Here is a 20,973-nt window from a genome sequence, read left to right on the forward strand (position 1 = left end):
AGGCATGTTCTAGTTACAGTCTAGGACATAATATGAAAAAGTGAGATTGTAAAAGAAATAGAAGGAAACGCCTAATCCTGGCTGAGACATGTCTAAACCTGACAGCAAGAGGAAGCGTAAGAGGAAGGATTAACGGGTCCGATTTGATTAAAATTGTTAGAATTCTGTTTGTCAAATATCACCATAAATGTAAACCCATGCTCATAGCAGCATCGTTCACAATGGCCCAAAGGTAGAAGCAACCCAAGTGTCCACAGGTGGATAAATGGGTAAACAAAATGTAATATATGCATACGAAGGGATGTCATTCAGCCTGAAAAGGAATGAAATTCTGACACGTGCTACAACATGGATGAGCCATGAGGACATTATGCCAAGTGAAATAAACCAGCCACAAAAGGACAACACGGTATCATTTCACTTATAGGAGGTAATTCAAGTGGTCAGACTCATAGACACAGAAAGCAGAGTGGTGGGTGCCAGGAACCAGGGGGCAGGGAAAAGGGTAGTTGTGGTTTAATGGGTACAGTGTTTCAGTTTTCAAGATGAGCAAGTTTTAGAGATGGATGGTGGCGATGGTTGCAACAACGTGAATATACTTCACACTACTGACCTGTACACTTAAAAATAGTTAATACAGTAAATCTTATGTGTATTTTATCACAATTAAAATTTTTGAAAGTTAATATTTTTTGCATATATTTAAAATGCGCTTACAAAGAAAGAAGAGTTAAACTTTCTTAAGGAAAAAACAGACCATGGACATGAACACATGATTCAGAAAAAAAGAAATAAAATGGGGCAGTATCTCTTCAGTGCAATGTAATGATATATAATAAGAGTCTTAAAACGCGCACACCTATCCAAGGAAGTAATTACAGGCATAGCGGAGATTTATGTACAGCGATTACCATCACAGTATTATTTATAATAGTGTAAAACTGGAATCACGCTAAGTGTGACCAACAGGGGAATGGAGCAGCTGAATACATCACGTCCCTTCCAAAGGCTGGCTGCCAAGCAGGCATGCTATCCTGTCTGGAAGAATATTGTAATGCTGTGAAAAATTCTTATGATACAACATTAAGTGGGCAAAAGATTTATAATTAATATATAAGGTACTGTCTACATCTTTGTTTAAAAAAAGGGGAGGGGGGATACACACAGCGGCAGAGAATAATTCAGTTGCTCTCGAGGAGTTTGTTGGGACTGTAATTTTCTACACTTGTCTGTGTTTTCCAAACTTTCTTTAATGGGCAGATGTTTCTTTTATAATAAGAAATAATTCCATATTCAGAATGAGGTCCATGTTGATGGAAGGTCAGAGTGCAAATGCAGGGACAGCCTCGTCTCACCGTGCAGGCCTCAGAATCTGCACGGCCTCTCTGCTCTTGCCATCTTCCCGTCTCGTGGCACAGCACCAGGCAGGGTGAAGCTGCTGTGCCAGCCCTCACTCCCCAAGCCAGGAAAGCAAGGGGGGCCTCTTTCCCTGCCACACAGATTGTTTCCCTTGCACGGCATTAAGAGGGAAGGGAAACCATCCATTGCTCAGCAGGGGCTTCGCTGTGCAACTTAAAGGGGACACCCCGGGGATGTGGGTCCAGGAGTCAGCAGATGGCAAGCCGCACCCACCGTGAATGAGCAGGAGGGGGGCCCTGCTGTTGGCAGCTGGCTCCTGGTGGTCCTCCACCCAGAGGCAGCATTAGGGCTGGCAGGGGCCAGCCAGATGAACACACATCCCACAGCTGTCAGCCGAGGGGAAGAGGCCTGGCCATTCTCTGCTCATTTAGGGGAAATGAGCCATCAACACCCTGGTCTCCCGGGGTGTGAACTTTAAATAAGATGTTCCAACTGCAGTCGGTAGAGGCAGCTACTTTGCTGTGACCGGGAGGAGCATAACTGCAGGATTTGCCCCTGCTCCACAGCAGCCCTGGAGGCTGGCTCCATGCAGGTGAGGCGGCAGAGCTCGGAGAGCCGCAGGGCTCCAGCTGGAAGCAGCGGCCTTCACGGGGCGGGGGGAGCTGGCCTTGGGCGGCCTGCGGTGCTGCTTCTGGCCAGTCCTGCGGGGCGGGGCCCCTGCTGGGCTGAGCCTGCTCCTTCCTAGCCCCAGCCTCAGTCCCAGCCTCAGACACAGGTGTAGCATCTGAGCTCTCCAACCTGTCCCAAGAAGGCCGGAGTTTTGTAAAAGTGCCTTGGCCAACAGGGAGGAATTCAGGGCCTCTCGAAGCTACTTAGCAAGGACCAGGGCTTCTCCCAGTGGCCTCCTGTGGGAGACACTTTGCCTGAAAAAAAGTCAGGAAAAGGACAGGGTTGGGAGGGGTCAGAGTTAGGGGTGAAGGGGCAACTGAGGCCAGTTTAGATCCCCAAATCCCACCAGGGTTTCTCTCTGGTGGGGGCCATGCCTGGCACACTGGCAATCGGCAAACGGTAATTTCCCTCTGACCACCACATCTCCCTACTGCCCACAACCTTGAAAGTATCGTCACACACATTTAATCAGGGAGAAACCTGATTCAGAGAGGTTAAGCAAATCACCCAAGGTCACCCAGCTACTGAACATCAGCTCTTTAAATCAATCACCCTAACATCAGTTCAGGTACTGGTTAGGGTCATGAGTTTATTCAAGGAATTGCAGGTTCGAAGCTGTCTTTGTGAGCCTAGACAGAGATGTAGGTTTGAGGCTATGTCAAATGTGCCCCCGAACCCCCACTCCCAACCCACCCCCTGCTGCATGGAGGCAAAGCAGTGGGAGAGCAACCATGGTGCTCAGGGGCTCCCCATGGCTGAGGAAGACCAACAGCAAGTGTGAGGGGTGCTACTGGCCTCATTTTTAATGTTGAAAAAAACAGGTCTATTCTGGAATAAAAAGAGCATCTATTAGCGGCCAAGAGAAGCATCCACTTGGTGTTAGAGGTTTCCTGGACTTCAATTTTGTGGCAAGACTTCAGGATAACAAACTTAAGCCTGTCTCAGTTCCTTGGGGCCTGAGGAGAGGGACCTGAAAACAGCCCCTGGGTTCAGCCCTCTGAGCTGTGGGGCGCAGGGCCTGGAATAAAGGCTCCCAGGAGCCTCCTTGGAGAGTTTTAATAAGAGCTCTACCCTAAAGTATTAACAATTCAGGACTTACTATACAGGACACCTCCTGTAATTGTTTGCACTTAAAGGGAGCTAAAGTGACAATGCCCTGGCTAGAATCCCTGAGTGTGTGGGGGGTGGGGGGCGTCTTTATTTGGCTCCAAATCATGACCCTACTTGGCTTCCAAATAAAGCCAGCAGCCAGAACTTTTAAGGAAAGTTCCATGATTAAAAATATTCACTTCAGAAGGCTCAACGGCACACAGACTGAGAAGAAGAGAGCCTTCAGCCCCAGTGCATTTAAAGATGGCTATTCTGTTTCCGAGGGAAGGAACAAATGAGGAAATCACTGTGTGAGTACGCGGGAGGCACGTGCTCACAAACAAGGCGCAGACCATCTGGTCCCATTAGCTGCTGTGCCCTCTGAACTGCACCCCGTGGACTAAGACACAGCTGCCTTGGCTGAAGTGTGAGCTACTCTGGGCCTCTCCAATCTCTCCACGCCCAAGGCTTTGGTGTGCCATCGGAGGCATTAACGATGCAGTCGAGATGTGTCTCATTAAGTTACTCCCATCTGCCCTGTGCCCCTCTACCCAAGAATGTGGAGAAGGGAACACAGATAGGGGAGACCCTGCCTGGTGGATGACCTTGCTGAGACAAGAAGGAGGGGTCCTGGTAGGATCTCTGCCGCCACCAGGCTCTACCCCACGTGGTGGTCGGATGTGTAGAAGGGTACAAGTGGGGCAGTGTGAAGAGCTCACCACTCAAAGTGAGGTCCTTGGAGCAGCAGCCTCAGCATCCATCCCCCGGGAGCTTGTCGGAAATGCAGACTCTCCACCCCAGACCTACTGAAGCAGAATCTGCATTTGAACAAGACCCCAGGTGATTCCTATGCATTGATATTTGAGAAGCACTAGTCTGCAACAGTGATTCTACACCAGGGGTCATTTTTGCCCCTACAAGAGACATCGGTCAATTTCCAGAGACATCTGTCAATGTCTGGAGATATTATTTGTCATCACAACTGAGCAGGAAGGGAGGGGGGCCAGAGATGCTGATAAATATCTGATTACGCTCAAGAACAGACCACCCCCAGCAACAAAGAATTACCCAGTCCAAAATATTAATAGTGCTCAGGTTGAGAACTCCCTGGGGTAGAGTTTTCTTAGGGAAAGAAAAAATACATTAGGATCTGTTCCCTTTCTTCCTCAGAGTTCACCTGAAATTATTCAAACATGAATTTCTACAACATGCCCAGGACAGCTCCATAAACAGATGTCTCCTTCCAGCATTTAGTCCCAGAAGGCAGGGATGATGTCTTCCATTTCAAACAACATTAAAAATCTAAATTATGAACAGATACATCATCTTTCCTCCATTCCTCAAAGCATCTTATTATTTCCTCGTTTGTCATGGTGCCCTCTGAGTATACCCATGACGACGCCAGAGGCCCTGAGGCCTGGTGCAGGGTTTTTCCTGGAGCTGGAGGTGGACTGTACTAAACTCAGCGTATGCATCACCTCGATCCGGGCACAGGCCAAACTTGTTGGCTACAAGGGCGTAAGCCATGGAGCCAGTTTTCTGTCACACGTGGTGGGGGCCCTTTTCAGGCTCAGATTCTGAGGAACCAAATCAAGATCCTCAAGTCTTGTTGAGTCTTTCTTCTTATATATGAATCCTATCCCCTCCTCCCTACGTCCACTGTCAGTCATGTCCTACTGGACCATCAAAATATTGTGCCTACTCATCCAGTCTTCTCTCTCTCCTTTTTCAGTCACCACCGGGTGACCAGAACAATCTTCAGCGTATAAATCTGGTCCTGTCATTCTTTTGCTCAAAATGCCTTAACGGTTTCCCACAACCAGAGGATAAATGTTAAACGCCTCAGTATAACATAAAATATTATCCTGCCTTCATCTCCTGTCATACTTATCTTTGAATATCCAAATGCCAAGGTCATATGTAATTGTCTAAAAACAAAGATCTTGGGTGTCTCTACATATTGTTAGCTGCCTTTTCTTTTTCCTAGACTATCTAGTCTCAAAGTGCCTAACCCAGTAAAATTCTACTAAACCTTAGTTTCAACCTGAGTATTACCGCCTCTGAGAAACCTACCCCGATCCTTCCAACAGATACAGTTCTGCCTCTTCCATCATTTCTCAACTGTGTCTCCATTACAGCAGCAGTCCAGTTTTCTTATAGTTGTTTTGTTTGCGCATCTCTCTTTCATTAGGCCCTTGAGCTCCATGGGCACAAGAATCACATTTTTCTTTGTGTCCCACACCCTGGCATAGGTCCTAATATACCTACGCAGCTCAAGGGATACTTGTTGAATGAATAAAACAAGATAGTAAGATGGGATCATCAATGTCACATGAAAGACGGGGACCACAGAAATGTCTCCTATGGTTACAGAACAAAGGCAGACTGAAGATCTACATGGTAAAAGGAATCAACAATGACCCACAGGTTTCAGAGCCTGGAATAGTGGCATTCTTGGGGAAGATAATAAGGAAGTCAGAAAGAGGAATAGGTTAAAGGTTAAAGATGATTTTTAAGTTTTTGGTGAGACATGTCTATAGGGATATTCACCAGAAAGTTGGAAATGTAGGCACAGAGCAGAGGGAAGAGGTCTGAGCTCAAGAAATGGATTTGAGTAGGACCTAGCTAGAGGTGAAAGCGAGGCCCATGAGAATAGAATATATTAATGAGGGAGAGAGGAGGGAGAAAAAGCGGGTGAAATTTTTAAGATTAAATTTACTGGGGTACCCTCTGCTATTAACATTGTATGATTTTTCTGGCATCGATGTATTCTGTTGCATACTCCCCATCCAAAGGCTACTTCCCTTCCCTCACCATATATTTGCTCCACTTACCCCCACTCTCCTCCCACCCTCTTTCCCCTTCAGTGATCATGATTCTGCTGCCTGTCTAGGAGTTTGTTTTATCTGTTTGTTACTTTTTGTTTCATGGTCGACATATGAGTAAAATCATACGGTTTTTTTCCTTTCTAATTTTTATATTTCAATTACAGTTGACATTCAATATTATTTTATAATAGTATCAGATGTACAGCATAGTCATTAGACAGTTATATAATTTACAGAGTGGTCCCCCGAAAAAGTCTTGTACCCACCCGGTACTATGCATAGTTATTACAGTATTAGTGACCATATTCCCCATGACTACCAGTTTGCACTTCTTAATCCCTCCACCTCTTCACCCAGTCCCCCGACCCCTCTCCACTCTGGCAACCATCAGTCTGTACTCTTTATCTGTGAGTCTTTCTCTGTTTTGTTTGTTCGTTTATTTTGTTCTTTCAATGCCAAATACAAGTGAAATCATATGGCATTTGTCTTTCTCTGTCTGACTTATTTCACTCAGCATAATAAACCCTAGGTCCATCCATGTGGTCACAAATGGTAATATTTCGTTCTTTTTTATGGCACAGTGATATTCCATTATATGTATGTACCATGTCTTCTTTATCCACTCATCTACTGATGGGCACTTAAGTTGCTTCTATGTCTTGGCTATTGTAAATAACACTGCATTGAACATAATGGTGCATATATCTTTTGGAATTAGTGTTTCGGGCTTCTTTGGATAAATACACAGAAGTGGAGTTGTTGGGTCATAAGGCAGTTCCATTTTTAAGTTTTTTAGTAATCCCCATACTGTTTTCCATAGTGGCTGCACCAATCTGTATTCCCACCAAGGGTGGACGAAGGCTCCCTTTTATCAACATTCTTGCCAACACTTGTTTGCTGTTTATTAATGACAGCCATTCTGACAGGTGTGAGGTGATAACTCATTGTGATTTTATTTGCATTTCTCTGATGATTAGTGACACTGAGCATCTTTTCATATATCTACTGCCATCTGTATGTCCTCTTTGAAAAAATATCTATTCAGATCCTTTGCCCATTTCTATCTGGATTGCTGCTGTTGTTGTTGGTGGTGGTGGTGGAGTTGTATGAATTCTTTATAAATTTTGGATATCAATTCCTTATTGGGTGTATCATTGGTGAATATCTTCTCTCACTCAGTAGGCTGTCTTCTTATTTTGTTGATGGTTCCTTTGTTGTGCAAACATGTTTTAGTTTGATGTAGTCGCATTTGTTTATTTTTTTCTTTTGCTTCCCTTGCGTAAGGAGATACATCAGAAAAACATTTCTAAGAGCCATGTCAGAGACCTTACTGCCTATGTTTTCTTCTAGGAGTTTCATGGTTTGGGGTCTTACATGTACACCTTTAACCCATTTTGTTTATTCTTATATATGCTGTGAGAAGGTAAAAAACCTGTACTTATAAAATTATAAGACACTGAAGAAAGAAATTGAAAATAAATGAACGCATACACTATGGTCATGGATAAGAAGAATTAACATTGATAAAATGTCCATAGCACCAAAGCCTCTATAGATTCAATACAATCCCCATAAAATACCAATGGTGTGTTTCACAGAACTAGAACAAATAATCCAAAAATTTACATGAAACCACAAAAGACCCTGAATAGCCACAGCTTGTTGGTAATGTTACATTTGCTTTGTTTGATTTTGTTTTTGACTGTCCTAAATTCTTTACTGGGTAAGAATTTTACAAACATTCCTTATATTAGCTGTAACGGTGAGCTGGAGAGTAATGCACCTTCTCCAAGCTGCAGGGTGAGAAGCACCAGTAGTGTGGTGGAACCTGTGGCCCTTTCCAAGGTCACGGCTCTTGAGCCTACAGACGTCAGCCCTCGCATCTGCCTGTGCTTGTGGACCGGCTTGGTGATCCACTGGGTCTCAGCCTTATGGAACGGATCAGTGAGGATACCCTCAAAGAATCTGTCCATGGCATCTTCACCAACCCAGTAAGAACTCAGCACTCTCCGAGCCCCACAGTGGCCCCCAGCTGGCCCCTCGGCACCAGACTGAAGGCCTGGAGCAAGCTTTAGCTGGTCATCACCATGATGGACAGGCTTCCCGGAGGTGCCACCCTTAGGAACAGGGCGTCTGTGGCCATCATGGAGCAGAGGAATCTGATATATGACATAACCTCGCTTGGCCTTGTATTCCAGCTTGTGAGCTTCATGGGGCCTGGTGGGCCTGTGGAGCGCACAGAGGTGGCGGTTCTGCCAGCATCTCGCCCTGAGAACAAAGCGCATCACATCCAACCGCTGCTTCCTCCACAGCTCCTGGGGGTGCCTGTCAGCGCCCATCCTGCTCACCTGATGGCTGCGGCCAAATGGAAAAGAAGCGTCCCCCCATCCCCACCCCATTTTTTGATAAACATTGGCATTCGGAGAGGTGAACAGTTCTTATTCACCTGATCCACATTGCTCGTGGTTTTCAAATTCTGTTAATGTCCTGCCCATACTGGTCACGGTTTTCAGATTCTGTTAAGGCCCTGCCCACACTGGTCACGGTTTTCAAATTCTGTCAATGTCCTGCCCTGACCTCTGTCTCTGCCAGACTGAAGGGTGCTAACCTCATGCTTGTTTCAGGGTGGCGGTCCCCAACCTCCATCCCACCAATTACATTCATGCGCTTCTTTCCTGACATGTGGAAACCAGAGCCACCCGGAGATATTCAGTGTCAGCGACGCCAAAGAAATACCCGGTTAGATAGGTAAAGCAGCGTCCTGGCCTTCTCCCTCGGGGTCTGCTGCGTGTTGAGGGGCCCCTTCCCCAGCTCTCCAAGGAGGCCCAGGGCGAGGCCCGCTCAGCTCGCGGGCTTGCCGTCTTCACTTCCCCATGCTTCATGGTCACCTGCGGAGAATCTACTGATTTGAAACTGAATTTGGATAATCATTCCTTTTTCTTTTTTTAACCCCATTGCACTCCTTCCTGCCCATCAGTATCAGACTTAACAGCCAGTCGAAGCTGACTGACAAGCAGCTCACTGCTGAGGCCACAGAGACCTTTGGAAAGCACTGGGTGTGTGTAAACAAACAGCTTCTCTCAGCTCTAGGACCTGCACATGCTCCCCTGCCCCCCAGGACTCAAGCCCAGGGAGGCACAGTTGCCGGCATGCGGTTCCCTTCCAAAGTGTTGACCCATAAAATTCGTACCAGAAACAGCTTTTATTGCTACTACATAGGTGGGTGAAAAGAGCTCTACTCAAAGGACTCTGTGCCAACAGAGCACAGAAAACAGTACAAATGCTCCTATGCTAGTTTATTTACTCCAAAGCCAACTCCAAGAGATGCTAACCTGAGAGGATTCAGGTCTGAGCCATAAGTGATTGATAGTTTCCCTCTGACCCAATATGAGCGAAGTAATGCCAACGGATGATAGGTCAGGCTCGGTTCTGTTGATGATCGATGACAAGGAGACATGATGGGGGAATCAATAATAAATTAATGAGGTGGCACCTTTAGCAAAATTATCATGGCCAGCCAAGGTTTTATTCTTCTTTGCAAGGTACAAACAAATGCATTTTAGCCGGCAGCATTGTTTCTCCAGCGTGTAAAATTTAACCAAAGGATCTCAGGCCATGCCTGGTCGTTAGCTCATCAGATACCCTGGTGTAGAGCCTCTTTCTTTAGGGCACATCAGAGCCCGAAGGAGCCACTCTGGGAGAAGGGACCTCTGCCTGCCCTCCTCCGTGGTGAAAGCAGAGCCAGGTGAGAGGCAGGGGCAAAAAGACGACTGATTTTCACGACTTCAGTCCTGATACTCGTTTCTGTTTGTTCAATTCTTCTCATCAGTGTGAAGGGTAAGTTCCTCACAAACTGATTATGTGGTACGGAAATGAGCAATCTTAATACAAACATAAAATATATCTTCTATTTTACTACTTAGGATCCCGATTGTTAGCATATACAGATGGAAAGACTGCTAAATATAGGCCCAAAGGAACTGTTTCTTTAAAAGGAAAAAAAAAGGAAAAATGGGAGGAAAAACTTAGACGACGCTGAGCACCAACATAATAAATAAAAAAAATTCACTCATGAATTCAGACCAACAGTGAAGAGGCCCACTGGGATCACAGAATATTTTAAAAGAAATTATATGATTATATAATTAATTAAATAGTTATAGTTAATAATCATTTGTTTTTAACACGGAAGTGACGGGTGTCTTAACTAACCAAGAATTTTCAAGGTTTCTGAGCCCTGGCCGGTGTGGCTCAGTTGGCTGGAGTGTCGTGTACCGAAACGTTGCAGGTTCAGTTCCCGGTGGTGCATCCACAGAAGGCAACCAATCGATATTCTCTTTCACATAGACGTTTCTGTCATTCCCCTGCCCTCTCTCTAAAGTCAATGGGCATCCTTGGGTAAGGATTTCCAAAAAAAGGTCCTTGCCGCATACTTTAATAAAGGCCGAAGATTATTTATATTTGGCTTATCCATATCTTGTAGGTACATGATTATTGTTAAGTTCTTGAGAACCGTTTATGTTCTCTTAAGGAGATATAACACCCCATCCTTGTTTATATAAACAAATAAATTACAAAATCTTTTCTGGTCCCATAAATAGAGCAAAGCTTAGCTTCAACCTAGCTCCTGCCCAGACCTTCACAAATATCAAAGCAATGAGGCCCAATTAAATGTTGTTTCACCATATGTACTCTCAATGTGTGGGGGGAAGGGGGACTGGTTAATTCAGCTAAGGACACATTTCTTACGGCGTTATTATGTTTTACTATACTCTGCAAACAAAACAGAATTTTACATTCTGTTATGGATCACCAATTAGCCCTGCTAGACTGAAAAAAATTCTGTTTACTCTCCGAAGTTAGCTTTGTGTTTTGGTTTTATGTGTCCCCATGGATCTTTCTTTCTAGGTCAAGTCAGTTCATGAAAGGAGAGTTGAGTGGCTAATGGGGGAGGAACCCCACAAGCACCAGGCAAGATGCAGCACTGAGTGTCCCTTGCTGGCACCCACTCAGGGCTCTCAGAAGAAAGGGTGTCCCCTTACACCCTTGGACACATCTCTCCCCTTATCTGAATTTACTCCCATCTTTACTGATAGGTCCTGGATCTTTCCTGTATCTACCATGCTGCTTTGATTTTATCACTTGCTCCCTCCTTCAGAGTCAGACTGGGCTTGTATTCCAGCTTACAATTTACTTTCTTTTTGACCTTCGGGCAGGTTACTTAAGGATTCTGAGCTACTGTTCCCTCATTTATGAAATGGAAATAATATGATCCCATAAAGTTACTGTGTTATTAAAACATGACATGTGGCCTGGCCAAGTGTGGCTCAGCCGCTGAGCACTGACCTAAGATCCAGGTGATCGGGGTTCGAATCCCAGTCAGGGCACATGCCCGGGTTGCGGGCTCGATCCCCAGTCGGGGGCGCGCATGAGGCAGCTGATCAATGACTTTCTCAGCATTGATATTTCTCTCTCTCTCTCTCTCTCTCTCCCTGTCTCTCTCCCCTTCCTCTCTCTGAAATATAGACATATAAAGATATATAAAAAAATAAAACAAAAAAACCCATGATATGTGGAATATGGAATCTAGGATCTGGAACACATGAGGTTCTCCCCTAGAGGTATAACTGAAAGCATCCTCTCTAACATTAACAAATGACCTCCTAGACTGTAAATCTGAAGGACTGTCCTCAGTCCCTCCATTGTTTCACTCTGTGGACCACCTGACCTCTGCCCCCTGCCGCTGCTTCTTCTTCTCTGATTGGTTCTTGCCTAATTTTGTTATCTCTCAAGTCTCAATCCTCATTCCTCTTTTGGTACCCCATGTTCCCCCTCAAAAGATGCCATTCAATCTTTAGTTCCAGCCCTGACCTCTATCCTCAGTTAAGTTTTCAACTTTCTACCTTCCTGTGAATATCCATATGTGGAGGACACATCATTACCATCTCAAACTCAACGTATTCACCTATATGAACCTTGAGGCTATAGTATGATTTAAGTTATAGATTCACCTCCATGAAATGGAAAGATGTCATTGCCCCTCAAAAAAGAACTCATTACATCAAATTATATATACCACATAAGTATTCACGGGAATATCATCAGTGTCTTACTATACCATGAGTACATTATTATCAAATGAGTATATCAATGTTACATCAAATGATATATATCATGTATTTCATGAATATATCATGATTAGTATATTGAGTATATCACTGAGACTAAACATTTTTACTCATTAAATCAAAAAACTTTTATGGGCATAAGTGGCAATTATTTAATCATAATGAAAATATGATTCTAGACTACAAACGACAAGCGTAGGATGGTATATTATTTGGGAAATTTATTTTCAGTCTTCTTTAACTATCTGCAGAAATATTGATTTACTGATTTATCTCAGATGATTACATCTCAGGATGGAATAAAGATTTAGTTTAAAATACTCTCAAAACAGGACCAAATTTTCAAAATAATACTAATTCTTCAAGCAATTATCTGTCTTTGAAATATGTGAAAGTTCATTTTAAATGGTTCTTTAGATCCTAAAACTATTTCAGAGAGGTAAAACTTCTCGGATACTTATGAATATAGATGTAAAAATCCTTAATAAAATACTAGCAAACCAAATCCAGCAACAGCTCAATAGATGCAGAAAAAGCGTTTAACGAAATTCAACACCCTTTTGAGATTAAAAACACTTCACAAACTAAGGATAGAAGGGAAGGTTCTCACCTGATAAAAAAAAAAAAAAAAACCCTATGAAAAACTCACAGCTGCCCGGCCGGACATGGCTCAGCGGTTGAGCATCGACCTGGGATCCAGGAGATCGGGGTTCGATTTCCAGTCAGGGTACATGCCCGGGTTGCAGGCTCGATCCCCAGTCATTGGTGTTTCTGTCTCTCTCTCTCCCTCTCCTTTCCTCTCTCTGAAATCAATAAAGATATAAAAAAAAAGAAAAAAAAGAAAAACTCACAGCTAACATTCCACTTAATGGTAAAACACTGAATGTTGCCCCTAGGATCACAAGTAAGACATCAATGTCCATTCATAACTTCTACTGCACTGGAGCTTCTACCACGGTAATTAGACAAGAAAAAGAAAAAAGAAATAATTTAAACCATCTCTATTTCCAGATGCCATGATCTTGTGTATTTATACATATATATACACAAATATACATACATATAATATATGTATACATATAAATATATATATATATATATTAAGGAATCCACTAAAAAACTACCAGAACTAATAAACAAGTTTAGCAAGGTTGCAGAATATAAGATCAACATATAAAAATCAATTATTTTTCCATACACTAACAACTATGACCTTTGGGCAAGTTACTTAACATTTCTGATCTACAGTTTCTTCAAACAATCTAAAAATAAAATTAAGAAAATAATTATATTTATAACAACATCATAAATAATAAGCCACAAAGAAATGCAAGACTTTTACCATTAAAACTATGAACAATGTAGCAAGAAATTAAAGAAGACTAAAGTGGAAAGAGATCCCATGTACATGGACCAGAATACTTAAAATCGTTAAAATGGCAACATTTTCCAAATTGATTTACAGCTTCAATATAATCCCTATCGAAATTCCAAATAGCTATTAAAAAAAAAAAAAAAAAAAAGACAAGCTCATTCTTTAAAATGCATATGAAAATGAGAGGAACCAGAACAGCCAATCCAATTTTGAATTTTAAAAAAACAAAAACGAAGTTGGAAGACTCAGACTTCCCAATTTCAAAAATTATTACAGAACTACAGTAAGACACTTTGATACTGAAATAAAGATAGACCAATAGATCAATAAATTACAAAGATAGTCTAGAAATAAACCTTTACACTTAAGGTCAACTGACTGTCAACAAGGGTACTGAGAAAATAATCTGAAGGACAAAATAAGCTTTTCAAAAAAAAATGGGGCTGGTACAACTGGAGATACATGTGCAAAAGAACAAAGTTGGCTCATAAACCTAAATGTAAGAGCTAAAACTACAAAACTCTTAGAAGAAAATATAGGAGTAAATCTCAGTGAGCTTGGATTATGCAAAGGCTTCTAAGATACAATACCAAAAGCATAAATTCTAAAGAACAATAGATAAAATATATTTCATCATACTTAGAAACTTATGTATTTCAAAAGATAGCCTAAGAAAAGTTAAAAGACAACCCACAGAATGAGATAATCTATTGGCAAATCCTACATCTGATAAAAAGACGTATCTCCAGTTACATAAAAATAACCTTTCAACTCAAAAATAAAATGACAATCCGATTAAAAAAAATAAAGTATTTCAACAGATGTGTCTCCAAATACAATATACAAAAATGGCCAATAAGCACATGAAAGGATGCTCAATGTCATTAGCCATTGGGAAAATGCAAATTGTGATCAAAATAAGATACTATTCTACACCCACTAGGATAATATCTACAATCAAAAAGCAGATTAATAGCAAGGATTAGTGAGCATTCAAAGAAATCGGAACTCTCACTCAGTCTAGCTGTTCCTAAAAATGTCAAACGAAGAGTTACCACGTGACCTAGCAGCTCCACCACAACTTTTATACCCAAGGTAACTGAAAACATATGTTCAGACAGCAACCTGTAAATGACTGTTCCTAGCAGCACTGTTCATAACAGCCCAAAAGCAGAAATAACCCGCATGTCCAGTAACTGATGAATAAATAAAGTGTGATTTTTCCATACAAGAAAACATGATTTGGAAGAGCTTAGAATATGCTAAGTGAAAGAAGCCAGTCACAAAGGACCACATGTTGCTTCCATTCAAATGAAATGTTGAGAACAGGCAAATCTAGACTTCTATCCCAGGGTCAGGGCTGAAGGGGGGGATGGAGAGAGATTGCTAATAAGAACAAGGTTCCTTTTTTTTTTAATCCTCACTGGAGGATATTTTTCCATTGCTTTTCAGAGACAGTGAAAGGGAAAGAGAGAGAGAAACATCGATGTGAGAGACATCGATTGGTTGCCTCCCACACACGCACCGACCAGGGCCCAGGACGAAGCCTGCAACCTAGGTACGCGCCCTTTGCCAGAATCAAACCTGGGACCCTTCAATCTGCAGGCCGATGCTCTAACCACTGAACCAAACCGGCCAAGGCAAGAATAAGGTTCTTTTGGGGGTGATGAAATGTTCAAAAATTGATTGTGGTGATAGCTGCGCAACTCTGAATATACTACAAACCACTGAATTATACACTTTAAATGAGTGAATTGTATGGTACGTAAGCTCTGTCTCAATAAACCTGTTTTTGAAAATGTTCGATACCCTATTTACAGATCACATCAAAATTTGCGGAGTCAAATCCAGCATCCACTGAAAAGTGGACGTAATGAAGGATGCTGCTTTCGATGTTCTAAGGGGTAATGCTAAGGTTTGGGACACTAATTGATGGTATTATGGCTACAGATGCTAAAATCTTGCTTCATCCCATCTACCCTTCTCCATGAGGTTCATGACGGCCAAAAGCACATGAAGGCCAGGTGCTGCTTTGTTAGCTGGGCTTGTGCAAAGCCCCAGTTTAGAGCTCTCTGTACTAAGGGGCTGAGACTTGTGGCTTATCCGTGGTTCTCAGACCAGCAGCTACCTAAGAACTTGTTAGAAATGCAAATTCTCAGACAAACCAAGACTAAGGAATGAGAAACTCTACGATGAGGCCAAGTGATACATTTACCAAAAGTTACCTGGAAATTTTTATACAGCATAAGTTTTGAGAACCACTGATTTGATCTAAAGCCCGGGAACCAGGCCTCAGGGTCTCACCGTCACCTGGCCAGGTCCCTGGTACTGGAGAGCAGAGAAAGGAAAGCAATGCCCTCATGTTCATGCACGAAAATGCTCACCTCACATTCTCCTGCCTTCATTTCTGCTCGGCGGCTACGGTACCGGCCGGCTGGCTGCACACAGGTGTGTCGCGAGAGGCCTTCACTCCCGCTGCACCTGGCACCTGGCACCCGCCACCTGGCTCCTCTTGCTCTCTGCCCTGTGGCTTTTCAGGCTGCTGCCGGGGCCTTCAGCCATCCCATCACACGTGCAAACCTGCAGTGAGGGGCTTCAACCACCTCTGGGGGCGGGATTCAGGAGGTAAATGCTCAGGCAGGCACTTTCAGGGTCCTTTCCCGTGTTCTCAGCAGGGCTCAGCTCCCAACATGCACGGTTATGACCAGCACAGCAACATCCACGGCTACACCCAGGCGGCAACCCCGGGTCGGCTTCCTCTCCTTCCCTGTTTGTTTTCTCACTCTCCACTCCTCGGGATCATGCCCCATATAAACTGCCCCACACAAGCCTTTGTCTCAGGCTCTGCTTTGGGGGGGACCTAAGCGAAGTCGCTGATCCCTGTGACCATGGGCTAAAATGCCCATCAACTGGACCAGTCATGTCAGGTACGCACGGAGGAGCAAGGGAACTGACTGGAAAGCTTACCCTGGCTGAGGAGGAGCTGAGCTCCGCTCTCCCTCTCCCAGATGCAGACATGGCCAAGACGCACAATTTTCAGTTACTATCCTAAGTAAATAATTAATGTCTCCAAGCTAAAATCACATACAAGATTTAGAGGGAAAGGGAATAGGGCCGAGAGCTGGGATGCCAGCTGTGACTCTGGGCACTCCCTCACAAGCGCCACCTGTCAGTTCCCGAGTTTTCTGTCCTTTGCTGCGCGCAGTTGTGGGTGTGACTATTTCAGTCTCCAGGCCTGTAAAATGCAAGGGTTGGACAAGAAGCCCCAAAATCTCACCCAGCCCAAAATGCCCCTGGCTCTGTTCCTGAAGAGATGTCCAATTCACACAGCTTAAAAAATACATAGGAAATCGGTAAAAGTATATCCTCAAACTCAACGTTCCCCCCACAACCAGTAGAACTTTCCAGAACCAGGCCCATGTCCATGGTACTCAGAGCGGTTGTCCACGGCTCACGCCTGCACAGAACAGCCCTTGAATACATTTTTGTGCAATGAATGTGTCTCTTCCCATGAGGAAAAAAAAATTCCTATCGGAAACAGGTCTGTCTTACACTTCAGGGTGGGGGATCGGTTGTTTCTTTCGGGGTAACCCCCTAACCTGTACTCACTACTAGAAAAGTGCACTGTTCTATTTATTGGAAACAGGTTTTGAAAAACCACCTGTGCCCTTGGGAGCACCTTTATCCTGTCCCTTTATGAGGAACAACAGCCCAAATGTCAGCTCCAAGCTCTTCCTTTCTGCACCTCCAGGGTCTCAGCCTGGCCCTTGGCATCAGCTGAGTGCTGAGCAAGCCCTGGACACCTATCTCCTTCCTCCTTGCTCCCTCCCTTCCTTCCTCCCTTCCTTCCCCCTTCCTCCCTCCTCCCTCCTCCTCCCTCCTTCCTCCTCCCTCCCTCCCTCCTTCCCTCCTTCCTTCCTTCCTTCCTTCCTTCCTTCCTTCCTTCCTTCCTTCCTCCCTTCCTCCCTTCCTCCCTCCTCCCTCCTTCCTCCTCCCTCCCTTCTTCCTCCCTCCCTTCTTCCTCCCTTCCTCCCTCGTCCTTCCTCCTCCTTCCTTCGTCCCTCCTTCCCTTCCTTCCTCCTTCCTTCCTCCCTTCCTCCCTTCTTCCTCCCTTCCTCCCTCCTCCTTCCTCCTCCCTCCTTCCTCCCTCCCTTCTTCCTCCCCTTCCTCCTCTTTTCCTCCTTCTTCCTCCCTTCTTTCCTCCTCCCTCCCTTCCTTCCTTCCTCCTCCTTCCCTCCCTTCCTTCCTCCTCCCTCCCTTCCTCCCTTCCTTCCTCCTCCCTCCCTTCCTTCCTCCTCCCTCCCTTCCTTCCTTTCTTCTTCCTCCCTCCCTTCCTCCTCCTCCCTCCCTCCTCCTCCCTCCTCCCTCCCTCCCTTCCTCCCTTCCTTCCTCCTCCCTTCTTCCTCCCTTCCTCCCTCCTCCTTCCTCCTCCCTCCTTCCTCCCTCCCTTCTTCCTCCCCTTCCTCCTCTTTTCCTCCTTCTTCCTCCCTTCTTTCCTCCTCCCTCCCTTCCTTCCTCCTCCCTCCCTTCCTTCCTTTCTTCTTCCTCCCTCCCTTCCTCCTCCTCCCTCCTCCCTCCCTCCCTTCCTTCCTCCTCCTTCCCTCCCTTCCTCCTCCCTCCCTTCCTTCCTTTCTTCCTCCTTTCCCTCCCTCTCATCCCCTCCTCATCGGCTCAGGTCTCAGTCTCTCCATGATAAGTGGCTCCCCCTTCTTCCTGCTCAAAGACGATCCCTCCCAGAGGATTCTGGCTCCTCAGTGATTTAATACTTATGTTGCTTAAGGCTGCAGCTCTTGCTCCTGGGAGACGTCTCTGCCTCTCCGGGTCTTGGAGTGACTGCAGGACTTCTGGAGGCCTGGGGTCAGCAAGGAAAGAGCAAAGCGGGAGGGGGCTTCTCCCCCCCACCCCACTCCACCTCAGTGGCAATGCAGGCAGGGGGGTCGTTCAAGAGTCCGGGTGAAAATTAGCTAGGGAAACGGGGTAGCCTGGTGATGCATGGGGGCCTCTGGGAGGCTCTGGGGAGGGGAGAGGTGCAGAGAGGGTGGGTTGCAGGAGGTCCCCCCCTTCTGCCACTGCTGAGGCTGGCTCAGGACTCCCAGATCTCTTCTCTGTTGCCTGGCAGCCTTGTATCCCACTGCTTCCTCCCAGAACAGTGCATGCGGGGAACATGGGCTCCGGAGGGGACGGAGGAAAGGATGGAGGTTACCTAACCCCCCCCTAGGGTTCCAGAGCCAACCACATCAAAAATCCAGGCTAACAGATGAAACGCAGGGGCTGGTTTGTCCTCAGGCATGAGTCTGCTCTCTCTCAGTAACTTGCAACTGCGTGCTGTAGTTCTCACCTCCTGACAGTGAGGTTCGGGGTGCAGCATTCTGCCCCTCAAATCCATGTCTTCTTATTCTAGACTCAATAGGGACAGAAACCCAATAATAACACCCCTAGAGGATGCATCAAATCCATTTTGGAAGGAAACCGGGAATCATTAATCAGCAGCTAAATATCCCGACAATCTGCTGTAAATGAGATCACCAAGTGCAGTCGTGGCCAAAGGCGCCTGGGCCACAAACAGGAGCATGGACTCTGGGGCCAGGCGCTCAGGGTTACCGGTGCAGCCCGGCCTTGGGCAGGTCACTTAACTTCTTTGTGCCTCTGTTTCTCATTTGTGAAATGGGCCTAATAATAGTGTCTACGTAATAGGGTTGCTTTGAGGATTTAAGGAGTCAGTGTATGTAAGGCCTTCAGGCGGTTGCTGCCATCACCACCGTGGTCATTGTTCTTGCTGCAATAACACTGCAGGACCCTGGGATTATGGCCCTGAGACAAACTCAGCCATGGATCCCCCAGAGGGTGCGCCCACCCTGTTTCCAATGTCTGCAAGTGCGTGTGCCTCAGTCACGGACCCGACCAACAGAGCTCTCCTTCAAAACGCAGGGCAGGATTGTCACTGACATTCAATTATTGTCCACAGGAGAGACTTCAAAGGTGTATCAGGGCAGCGTCCTGCCTGGCTGCTTGCCACCTCTGGACCTGCAGCCGACAGCAGTGTGCATGTCCCCAGCCTTTATATAACCCCACCTCCTCCCACATCCAAGCTGTACTCCTTGTTTTTTCCATTTGTCCCCTGGAGACTGGTTGAGGCAGATGGTCTCTCCTCCCACAGGTCACTATACAATGTCCACTTCTTAGTTGAGAGCCCTAAAAAGACCACCTGTGGTCCCAGTCTTGTTAGGTGGCTTCCATGTAACTGGGGTGCCATGTCTTTGGAGTGGAGAAAATCTGGGAGACTTTGAGCTGCTCCCACAGCTGCTCTGTTCTAGGCTAGGTTGTCTGCAGAGATGACTGCCAATAACCTCTGCTGTCTCCACACACGCACATGCTACTCCCTCAAGAGCTGGGGTCTGCTTTCCCTCCCCTGAGTCTGGGTTGGCCTTGGAACTGACTCTGACCAGCACCATAAGCAGAAGCCATGCTGTGCCGGGCCTGGGCCTAGGTCTTCAAAGGGATGAAAGCTTCTGCCTTCACCTTCCTGAAACACTGGAGCCTCCCTGTAAAGAAGCTTAGCTTGAACAACTGAGTGAGAAGAGAGCACAGGAGACTGAGCCCAGCTTTCTAGGGCTTAGATGATCCCAGCCCTCAAATGCCCCATCAGCTGAATGCAACCCACAGGAGTGAGCTTAGGCAAGTCCAGCAGAAGATTTGCCCAGCCAGCTCTCAGAACTGCAAGAAATAGTATTGTTGTTTGAATGCTAAGCTTTGGGAGAGTTTATTACACAGCAGTAGCTGACAGATAACACTTTGCCAAGCCCCAAACCAACACCCATACTCGGTTCACTTGTGCTCAAGCTTACATCACGGAGCTTATATTATCACGGAGAATTCACGAGCTCTCAACTTTTAGAACAGTAGAGGGGACAAAGAACAGGAAGGCAAAGCGAAGATGCCTAGTCTCATTTCTTAATTATCTTGACACAATTAGGATAATAATTAGCTTTTAACAGGTTGTTCCTATGTTTCTCTCCTGGGGCCCATCTAGGGCCCTCCCCTAGTAGTCATTCTTGAAAGTCTCTTCAGTTTTCAGGCGAGTCCTGACCTTACTTCTACCTGAGCTCCAGTTCAAATGTTCTTCTTGACTTCCTTAACCCCCAAAGGCCTTTGGGCCTAGTCCCAGGGCCACATTCCAAGTCATAACTGCTCTCTCTATCTAGCTCTCTCAATGGCTACCAAATACAAAAAAAGGGAAATTCTCCCCTAGATTCCCACTGGCTGAAACTTCTGGCCTCACCTCACTTCCATCCTGAACCCTCAGTCTTTGCAGCCACTCTCCGATGCATGTGTAACAGAGAAGAGAGAGGGAAGGTCATGGCGGAAGATCTTTTTGGACGTGGCAGGTGGAGGCAGCCTTGTGCTTTTTTATCTTACTTTAGGTGGGTAGAATATTCCTAAACCATACTGTTTAAATATCTACAGTGACGCTAATCTTCAGTTATCCCTCAAAAGCACTTATTATTATTATATGCACACATGAAAC

General features: G+C 45.4%; 1 protein-coding gene and 1 pseudogene across 3 annotated transcripts in view; both read right to left on the reverse strand.

Moving 5' to 3' along the window:
* SHISA6 (shisa family member 6) overlaps positions 1-20,973 on the reverse strand; it is a 268,428-nt gene that overhangs the window by 158,880 nt on the left and 88,575 nt on the right. The gene's annotated exons all lie outside the window — the stretch shown is intronic.
* On the reverse strand, positions 7,662-8,284 carry LOC107544484 (large ribosomal subunit protein eL15 pseudogene; annotated as a pseudogene).

This window comes from Miniopterus natalensis, chromosome 17 (genome assembly GCF_054644295.1).
Source record: "Miniopterus natalensis isolate mMinNat1 chromosome 17, mMinNat1.hap1, whole genome shotgun sequence".
In the NCBI taxonomy this organism is placed as follows: domain Eukaryota; kingdom Metazoa; phylum Chordata; class Mammalia; order Chiroptera; family Miniopteridae; genus Miniopterus; species Miniopterus natalensis.